This window comes from Bubalus kerabau, chromosome 6 (assembly GCF_029407905.1).
Source record: "Bubalus kerabau isolate K-KA32 ecotype Philippines breed swamp buffalo chromosome 6, PCC_UOA_SB_1v2, whole genome shotgun sequence".
Lineage (NCBI taxonomy): Eukaryota > Metazoa > Chordata > Mammalia > Artiodactyla > Bovidae > Bubalus > Bubalus kerabau.
The window spans coordinates 78,211,237-78,222,060 of NC_073629.1; the positions used below are offsets into that span (position 1 = coordinate 78,211,237).

The 10,824-nt window shown below is 45.3% G+C and overlaps 1 non-coding gene across 1 annotated transcript; it reads right to left on the reverse strand.

Annotated features, from left to right (window-relative positions):
• Positions 1–2,604: 2,604 nt before the first annotated feature.
• On the reverse strand, positions 2,605–2,677 carry TRNAW-CCA (transfer RNA tryptophan (anticodon CCA)). The gene has a single exon. It is a non-coding gene; the product is annotated as a tRNA-Trp (tRNA).
• Between the last annotated feature and the right edge of the window lie 8,147 nt (positions 2,678–10,824).

Sequence of the window (10,824 nt, forward strand, 5' to 3'; positions counted from 1 at the left end):
CCTCTCTGCTGGGATGTGGAACACTAAACTCTCTCGGACATTACTAACCCCAGCCAAAGTTGAGCTCTGGGAGATGGTAACAGACAGGCATGCTGCAGTCCATGGGGTCACAAAGAGTCGGACAGGAATGAACAACAACAAAGTCAGCCAGTCAAGGATTCTGTCTTGTCAATTAACCACATGACTTGTCACCACTTTTTGGCCTCCTGGGCTGAGGATTCACTCCAGGCCAATAAAGATAGTAATCTTTCTGTGGTTCAACCTTTCAGCCTCTCCTCGAAAGTATTTCACCATTGTTTTGTCTCTTGACTCAAAAGATGATATGCCCAGAAAATTCCCTTAACAGGTCAGTTTTGTGTTCCTCACACTTCCACAACAAGAAAGAAGCAAAAACTTAACTAAAATAATCCAGAGTTTTCCATTCAAACTGCAGCAATCACAATTATGATGACTTCTAGGTTACTAGCCTGCTATGTTGGAGACCTGGGTTCGATCCCTAGGTCAGGAAGATATCCCTTGGAGAAGGGAATAGTAACCCACTCCAGTATTCTTGCCTGGAGATTTCCATGGACAGAGGAACCTGGCGGGGTACAGTTTGTGGGTTGCAAAGAGTCAGATATGACTGACTAACACTTCCACATTCACTACTATGTTCCAGGCAACCTAGCATGCTGTGTGATTTATCTTGGGAGAGTGAAAAGTGATCAAATTACAGTTTTCAGGACTGCTGTATATTGTATGCAATAAATACAACAATAAATACTTCTATAGCATTGTCATCTGTCAGACTCTAAGGGCATTAAATGTAACCCTCTCACTGTAACTCATACAATAACCCTGCACAGGAGATATCTATGTTATGCCATTTGCAGTTCAGTTCAGTTCAGTCACTAAGTCATGTCCAACTCTTTGCGACTCCATGGACAGAAGCACGCCAGGCCTCCCTGTCCATCACCAACTCCCAGAGTCCACCCAAACCCATGTCCATTGTTTTGGTGATGCTATCCAACCATCTCATCCTCTGTCATCCCCTTCTCCTCCTGCCCTCAATCTTTCCCAGCATCAGGGTCTTTTCAAATGAGTCAGTTTTTCACATCAGGTGGCCAAAATATTGGAGTTTCAACTTCAACATCCGTCCTTCCAATGAATATTCAGGACTGATTTCCTTTAGGATGAATTGGTTGGATCTTCTTGCAGTCCAAGGGACTCTCAAGAGTCTTCATCATCACAGTTCAAAAGCATCAATTCTTTGGCGCTCAGCTGTCTTCACAGTCCAACTCTCACATCCATACATAACTACTGGAAAAACCATAGCCTTGACCAGACAGACCTTTGTTGGCAAAGTAATGTCTGCTTTTTAATATGCTATCTAGGTTGGTCATAACTTTTCTTCCAAGGAGCAAGCATCATTTAATTTCATGGCTGCAGTCACCATCTGCAGTGATTTTGGAGCCCAAAAAAATAAAGCCTGTCACTGTTTCTACGATTTTCCCATCTATTTGCCATGAAGTGATGAGACCAGATGCCATGATCTTAGTTTTCTGAATGTTGAGTTTTAAGCCAACTTTTTCACTCTCCTCTTTCACTTTCTTCAAGAGGCTCTTCGGTTCTTCACTTTCTGCCATAAGTGTAGTGTCATTTGCATATCTGTGCCATTTTACAGATGGGAAAACTAAGACCCAGAGAGGCTAAGTAACTTTTCAAGGTCACACAGCTAGAAAGCAGTGTAGCTGGAATTATGATTGAGACAAAGGCCCTAAAGTCATGTTCTTCCTGCCATGGTATCTTATTCACTCCTGCATCCCAGATCCCAGCACTGTATCTGGCAGAAATACATGCTGAACATATGTTCATAGAGGAAGGAAAAAAAGAAAGTGAAAGATGGTGGGGCGGCGGTTAGCAGGGGAGGAGGACACCTGTTTCAGAGACACATTTGCAGTGATCCCCGTGGAAGTGAAAGTCTGGGGCCAGTTAGTAACTGGTGGTATTTTTCTGCGAGAGAAGAGCTGATGGGTCTTTGGAGGTTTGCTTTTGTGAGCTGTCTGCTGCAGCTCCACAAAGGGGGAACCCTTCACCAAAGGTCCAACAACAGAGCCTATCAGAATCTGTTCATGATCCCACAGCAGGCTTACAAGGCCCTCCACGGGTCAGGGGTGCGATATGGGGAGCACAGAAGCATAGCTGGGTTGAGAACAATCATTCCTCTGGGTCATTCTCCAATTTACTGTATTGTCTATTATTCGTAAGGAAATATTTAGACCTGGAGATTGTGAAGATCATGCTGACGCAGAGCAAAAGCCAAACTGTGGAAACAATTGGCCCTCTATTTCCTCGGGGTTCCAGGATATCAGTCATACCTAATTAATATAAGTATCATTTTTTATAGGAGTTATTTCTTTATACCATCTCTCCTGCTAGCCCAAATGTTCCTAAGGTGCAAGGACCTTGTTACTCATCCTTGAAAAGGTGAAAGAAAGTGAAGTCGCTCAGTCGTATCCGACTCTTTGAGACCCCGTAGACTGTAGCCTACACCAGGCTCCTCCGTCCATAGGATTTTCCAGGCAAGAATACTGGAGTGGGTTGCCATTTCTTTCTCCACACGATCTTCCTGGCCCAGGGATCGAACCCGGGTCTTCCGCATTGGAGGCAGACACTTTAACCTCTGAGCCACCAGGGAACCCCGTCGTTTCTGACTCTTGGCGACCTCATGGACTGCAGCCTACCAGGCTCCTCCATCCATGGGATTCTCCAGGCAAGAGTACCGGAGTGGGGTGCCATTGCTTTCTCCTACACATCCTTAGTATGGCGTAAATGATTAAACATGTGTCCTGGGGAGTCAGATTACCTGAGATAACATTAAGCCTTCATCATTTACTGTGTGGTGTTTGGCAAGTTACTTAATCTCTCTGAGCCTCTCTTTTCTTATTTGTTGAATAGGAAATAATGATGTTTTCCATAAGTAACTTCACCAGCTGCTGAGCAAAGTCTCTGGCTGCTGCCACAAGGAGGAAGTTGCCCCTGGGAAAAGGCTTACTAGGGGAAAAGGAAAAAAAGATGGCATTAAGGTAGGGTTCTGCATGCGTTATGTATTGAAAGTCGGATGACTAAATGAGAAATTAATGTAAATTGCTTAGCACAGTGCCTGGCTCATATTGCACATGGCAACAAAGACTGTTTTTCAGTACTTACGCTCCCCTTCTTTCTTTAATAATAATGTCACCAATGTTTTAGTGGAGTGTGGGCCTGGTTTAGAAAGAAGGCTCTGGAGAACTGTGAAGAAATGCTTGGGTGTATGTGGCTAGGGGCAGGTATCCACTTGACTAAGGCCAAGGTCAAGGTGAGAGAAATACTGAGCACCCTGTCGGTGGTAGAGAGGAGTGGTGAGCATGAGGGTCCTTCCATGGCAGAGTTAGCCAGATGTTATGAATGACACAGGGAGAAAAGGAGGTGGCGAGGGAAGGAGGGGAAGCTGCCAGAGGACTCCTGGGTTCTCAGCATGTTGACCAAGTGTGGGGACTTAGTAATCAATAAGTCACGGAGCTAGAGAATGGAGGAGGAGAACAGGTGTAGGAGGCAGGTGATGAGCGTAGTCAAGGACACACGGGGCTGAAGGGCTGGGGGGATGCCCCATCCAGAGGTCCAGACAAGTTCCTTTGTTCGCCACCTCTATGGAATGGCATTTCATCAGCAGCATGAGTTCTGAAAAAGAATTTTGCAACAAACAGGAAAATGGTCTGTGCCTAGAAGATCAAAACAAGGCACAGTAACTTTCCCAGGAGCACAGCCCCCAACCAACCCTCAGGCATCTCCCCCTGCACCTCCCCCAGTCTCCTTTCCAAGCCTGAAGCCCAGCCTGGCCTTGCCCCACACCTGGCCCCCTGGGCAGGAGACAAAAAGTAGGTATCCACAGCACAGAATGACCATGTCCATCTCATCAGCAATGGTTTCTATGGAATGTTTGGTCACAGTGTGCAAGGTTTTGTTTTACTATGGTCATTTCCATGAAGATAACTAACATAACTATGTTGAATTGCACAGCTAATGCTGGAGTCATTTCTCCACTGCAATTCTGCTCCCTGCAGATGTTTCCCTGCACTTCTGTTTTGCACTAACACCATGTAGGCTCTTCCAAGTCTTGTAAAGCAACAAAAGGCCTGAAGCAAAGGTGCTACCCAATCTCCCAACCTCAGACCAGGGAGGTCAAACTGCAAGGATGGATGACCTTCTTTCTCTGTAGGGGTCAACTCACCACCTTGGAGACCGAGCCCAGTATTTAACCAATCCTTGTTAGTTTCTTTCACTACACAAAATTCTGGGTACATATCATCTTATTTAATTCTTGTTGTTGTTCAGTCACTAGGTCGCATCCAACTCTTTGCAACCCCATGGACTGCAGTATGCCAGGCTTCTCTGTCTTACTATCTCCCAGAGTTTGCCCAAACTCATGTCAACTGAGTTGGTGATGCTATCCAACCATCATATCCTCTGCTGCCCTCTTCTCCTGCTCTCAGTCTGTCCCAGCATCAGGGTCTTTTCCAGTGAGTTGATTCTTTGCATCAGATGGCCAAAATATTGGAGCTTTAGCTTCAACATCAGTCCTTGCAATGAATATTCAAGGTTGATTTCAGTTAGGATTGACTGGTTTGATCTTGCAGTCCAAGGGACTTTCAAGAGTCTTCTCTGAATTGTTTGTTTCCTCTGAGCTGCTCTCTCTTTCTCTTTCTCTTCACTTGCTTCCATCACCAGTAGACATTGAGTTGTCAGGATGAAAGAGGTTAGGTTGCAGCATTTACAGGGTTGACCAACCTAGACAGCATATTAAAAAGCAGAGACATTACTTTGCCAACAAAGGTCTATCTAGTCAAAGCTATGGCTTTTCCAGTAGTCATGTATGGATGTGAGAGTTGGACTATAAAGAAAGCTGAGCACCAAAGAATTGATGCTTTTGAACTGTGGTGTTGGAGAAGACTCTTGAGAGTCCCTTGCTCTGCAAGGAGATCCAACCAGTTCATCCTAAAGGAAATCAGTCCTGAATATTCATTGGAAGGACTGATGTTAAAGCTGAAACTCCAATACTTTGGGCAACTGATGTGAAGAACTGACTCATTTGAAAAGACCCTGATGCTGGGAAAGATTGAAGGCAGGAGGAAAAGGGTATGACAGAGGATGAGATGGTTGGATGGCATCATCGACTTGATGGACATGAGTTTGGGTAAACTCCAGGAGATGGTGATGGACAGGGAGGCCTGGGGTGCTGCAGTCCATGGGGTTGCAAAGAGTTGGACACGACTGAGGGGCTGAACTGAACTGAACTGAGAGGTAGAGGTTGATTGAGTGTTGAAGTAGCACCCCAGCTTTAAATGCTTCAGCCCAGAAGCAGCACATGTCACTTCTGACCAAATTTCACTGGCTAGAGCTAGTTCCTAGGCAGAGATTGAGGTTGGGTCACAACTGTGAAAGCACCAAATTCTAACAACTAGACCAGCGCTCAGTGACAGGGGCCTTGGCCCTTCAGCTTTGCAGAAAATAATTTCCACAAAGGTGGAAGGTAGTGAAGCAGGTAAAGTATTTATCAGGAGGAAAAGAGTACAGTACACGTGGAGAGGCATACAGGTGGACTCAGAGAGAGAGAGAGTCACACACTAATGGCAGTTTGAATCACTTTTATGAGGCATTTCTTCTGAGTTTCTTTTGTCCAATCATTTAGATCTGCCTGGTTCACAGTTCATATCTAGTGTATCTCAGCATCCTCCCATACGTATGCATGCATCTCTCAGGCAAGATGAAAAATGAAAGTTGCTCAGTCATGTCCAACTCTTTGTGATCCCATGGACTATGGCCCACCAACCTCCTCTGTCCATGGAATACTCCAGGCTATAATACTGAAGTGGGTAGCCTATCTAGTGGATCTTCCCAACCTAGGAGTTAAACCAGGGTCTCCTGCATTGCAGGAGGATTCCTTGCCAGGTAAACGATCAGTTCAGTTCAATTCAGTCACTCAGTCATGTCCAACTCTTTGCAACCCCATGAATCACAGCACGCCAGGCCGCCCTGTCCATCACCAACTCCCGGAGTTTACCCAAACTCATGTCCATCGAGTCAGTGATGCTATCCAGCCATCTCATCCTCTGTCATCCACTTCTCCTCCTGCCCCCAATCCCTCCCAGCATCAGGGTCTTTTCCAATGAGTCAACTCTTCGCTTGAGGTGGCCAGAGTATTGGAGTTTCAGCTTCAACATCAGTCCTTCCAATGAACACCCAGGACTGACCTCCTTTAGGATGGACTGGTTGGATCTCCTTTCACAGCAAGGGACTGTCAAGAGTCTTCTCCAACACCACAGTTCAAAAGCATCAATTCTTTGGTGCTCAGCTTTCTTCACAGTCCAACTCTCACATCCATACATGACTACTAGAAAAACCATAACCTTGACTAGATGGACCTTTGTTGGCAAAGAAATATCTCTGCTTTTCAATATTCTATCTAGGTTGGTCATAACTTTCCTTCCAAGGAGTAAGCATCTTTTAATTTCATGGCTGCAATCACCATCTGCAGTGATTTTGGAGCCCCCAAAAATATAAAGTCTAACACTGTTTCCACTGTTTCCCCCATCTATTTCCCATGAAGTGATGGGACCAGATTCCATGATCGTCACCCGACTCCAGTACTGTTGCCTGGAAAATCCCATGGATGGAGGAGCCTGGTAGGCTGCAGTCCATGGGGTCGCTAAGAGTCGGACACGAATTCACTTTCACTTTCACTTTTCACGTTCATGCATTGGAGAAGGAAATGGCAACCCACTCCAGTGTTCTTGCCTGGAGAATCCCATGGACGGGGGAGCCTGGTGGGCCGCCATCTATGGGGTCGCACAGTGTCAGATACGACTGAAGTGACTTAGCAGCAGCAGCAGCAGTCATGATCTTAGTTTTCTGAATGTTGAGCTTTAAGCCAACATTTTCACTCTCCTCTTTCACTTTCATCAAGAGGCTTTTTAATTCCTCTTCATTTTCTGCCATAAAGGTGATGTCATCTGCATATCTGAAGTTATTGATATTTCTCACAGCAATCTTGATTCCAGCTTGTACTTCTTCCAGCTCAGCATTTCTAATGATGTACTCTGCATTGAAGTTAAATAAGCAGGGTGACAATATACAGCCTTGTCGTACTCCTTTTCATATTTGGAACATGTCTGTTGTTCCATGTCCAGTTCTAACTGTTGCTTCCTGACCTGCATATAGGTTTCTCAAGAGGCTGGTCAGGTGGTCTGGTATTCCCATCTCTCTCAGAATTTTTCACAGTTTACTGTAATCCACACAGTCAAAGGCTTTGGCATAGTCAATAAAGCAGAAATAGATGTTTTTCTGGAACTCTCTTGCTTTTTCCATGATCCAGCAGATGGTGGCAATTTGATTTCTGGTTCCTCTGCCTTTTCTAAAACCAGCTTGAACATCAGGAAGTTCACGGTTCACATATTGCTGAAGCCTGGCTTGGAGAATTTTGAGCATTACTTTACTAGCGTGTAAGATGAATGCAATTGTGCGGTAGTTTGAGCATTCTTTGGCATTGCCTTTCTTTGGGATTGGAATGAAAACTGACCTTTTCCAGTCCTGTGGCCACTGCTGAGTTTTCCAAATTTGCTGACATATTGAGTGCAGCACTTTCACAGCATCATCTTTCAGGATTTGAAATAGCTCAACTGGAATTCCATCACCTCCACTAGCTTTGTTCATAGTGATGCTCTCTAAGGCCCACTTAACTTCATATTCCAGGATGTCTGGCTCTAGGTGAGTGATCATACCATCACGATTATCTCGGTCATGAATATCTTTTTTGTATAGTTCTTCTGTGTATTCTTGCCACTCTTCTTTATATCTTCTGCTTCTATAGGTCCATACCATTTCTGTCCTTTATTGAGCCCATCTTTGCATGAAATATTCCCTTGGTATCTCTACCTTTCTTGAAGAGATCTCTAGTCTTTCCCATTCTGTTGTTTTCTTCTATTTCTTTGCATGGATTGCTGAGGAAGGCTTTCTTATCTCTTCTTGCTATTCTTTGGAACTCTGCATTCAGATGCTTATATTTTTCCTTTTCTCCTTTGCTTTTCGAGAGTTGACTCATTGGAAAAGACTCTGATGCTGGGAGGGATTGGGGGCAGGAGGAGAAGGGGACGACAGAGGATGAGATGGCTGGATGGCATCACCAACTCGATGGATGTGAGTTTGAGTGAACTCCGGGAGTTGGTGATGGACAGGGAGGCCTGGTGTGCTGTAATTCATGGGATCGCAATGAGTTGGACACGACTGAGCGACTGAACTGAACTGAACTGAATGGTCTAGTGGTTTTCCCTACTTTCTTCAATTTAAGTCTGAATTTGGCAATAAGGGGCGGCTCCAGAGAGTGCCAGGTTGTGACACCGCAGGAGCAGCCGAGAGGAGCTATCCCAAGTCCGAGGTCAAGGGCGGCGGCAGAGAGGAGCTACCCCACATCTGAGGTCAGGGGCGGCGACCAGGAGGAGCAACCCCACGTCCAAGGAGCGGCGGCTGCATGGGCGCAGGAGGGCCGAGAGCAGCTATTCCATGTTCAAGGTCAGGAGGGACGGCGGTGAGGAAATACCCCTCATCCAAGGTAAGAGAAACCCAAGTAAGACGGTAGTGGTTTGCAAGAGGGCATCAGAGGGCAGACACACTGAAACTGTAATCACAGAAAACTAGCCAATCTGATCACACAGACCACAGCCTTGTCTAACTCAATGAAACTAAGCCATGCTGTGTGGGGCCACCCAAGACAGAGGGGTCATGGTGGAGAGGTCTGACAGAATGTGATCCACTGGAGAAGGGAATGGCAAACCACTTCAGTATTCTTGCCTTGAGAACCCCATGAACAGTATGAAAAGGCAAAATGATAGGATACTGAAGGAGGAACTCCCCAGATTGGTAGGTGCCCACTATGCTACTGGAGATCAGTGGAGAAATAACTCCAGAAAGAATGAAGGGATGGAGCCAAAGCAAAAACAATACCCAGTTGTGGATGTGACTGGTGATAGAAGCAAGGTCCGATACTGTAAAGAGCAATATTGCATAGGAATCTGGAATGTTAGGTCCATGAATCAAGGCAAATTGGAAGTGGTCAAACAGGAGATGGCAAGAGTGAATGTCAACATTCTAGGAAACAGCAAACTAAAATGGACTGGAAGGGGTGAATTTAACTCAGATGACCATTATATCGACTACTGTGGGCAGGAATCCCTTAGAAGAAGTGGAGTAGCCATCATAATCAACAAAAGAGTCCAAAATGCAGTACTTGGATACAATCTCAAAAATGACAGAATGATCTCTGTTTGTTTCCAAGGCAACCCATTCAACATCAGGGTAATCCAAGCCTATGCCCCAACCAGTAACGCTGAAGAAGCTGAAGTTAAACAGTTCTATGAAGACCTACAAGACCTTTTAGAACTAACACCAAAAAAAGATGTCCTTTTCATGATAGGGGACTGGAATGCAAAAGTCGGAAGTCAAGAAACACCTGGAGTAACAGGCAAATTTGGCCTTGGAGTATGGAATGAAGCAGGGAAAAGGCTAATAGAGTTTTGCCAAGAGAACGCACTGGTCATAGCAAACACCCCCTCTTCCAAAAACACAAGAGAAGACTCTACACACGGACATCACCAGATGGTCAACACCGAAATCAGATTGATTATATTCTTTGTAGCCAAAGATGGAGAAGCTCTATAAAGTCAGCAAAAACAAGACTGGGGGCTGACTGTGGCTCAGATCATGAACTCTTTATTGCCAAATTCAGACTTAAATTGAAGAAAGTAAGGTGAACAATAGATCCTGCCAAAGAGGCATATGGTTAGAGAATTTCTTGACATCACTCCCCTTTGACCTCCAAGGAGCATTTCTGTGCATGTTGTGGTGAGGACATTTCCTGACTTCAAAAATAAGAAATATGTGGTCTGGGAAGGGCCCAGCCTCCTCCCTTAATTGTCTTGCTAGTCTCATCTTGGTGTTTTAGTCCACAGGGAATGAATCTCCAATTGCTTTACCCTGGTGGGGGTAGGGGGAACTACCTTCTGCCTCAATACAATTTACCCATTTTCAATGTATAATTCAATGATTTTTAGTAAATTTACCATGTTGTACAACCAGATGGTGGAGCAGTTTTTGAATCTGATTGAATCCCACAGTCACAGCCACTAGGTTAGCAAAACCCATGGACAACACATACTACCAACCCTGGTATTAGAGTGTATTCCAAACAGTGTATTCCTGAACTGCAAAATCTGAGTGAGTAGGGACTGGCTGCCAATAACTGCATGACCAACCTTATATTAGAGACTACAGTAGGAGAAAGAGGAAAGATAAAGGGGTTTCTGATGCCCATGAGATTTGGAGCACCCTCCCCCAACCCAATGGCAACCCACTCCAGTACTCTTGCCTGGAAAATCCCATGGACAGAGGAGCCTGGTAGGCTGCAGTCCATGGGGTCGCGAAGAGTCGGACACCACTGAATGACTTCACTTTCACTTTTCACTTTCATGCATTGGAGAAGGAAATGGCAACCCACTCCAGTGTTCTTGCCTGGAAAATCCCAGGAACAACAGAGCCTGGTGGGCTGCCATCTATGGGGTCACACAGAGTCGGACATGATTGAAGCAACGTAGCAGTAGATTAGCAGCCCCCAACCACCAAAGAAAGTTCACTTACTGGAAAGTTGCATGGGTATTGGGCTTGCAACCAACCCTACAAGGCTTGTGCTTGTCTAACTTCAAGACCAAAGAAAGAACCCAGAGTCAATGACAGAGGCATCAGTGATTTAATAGATGA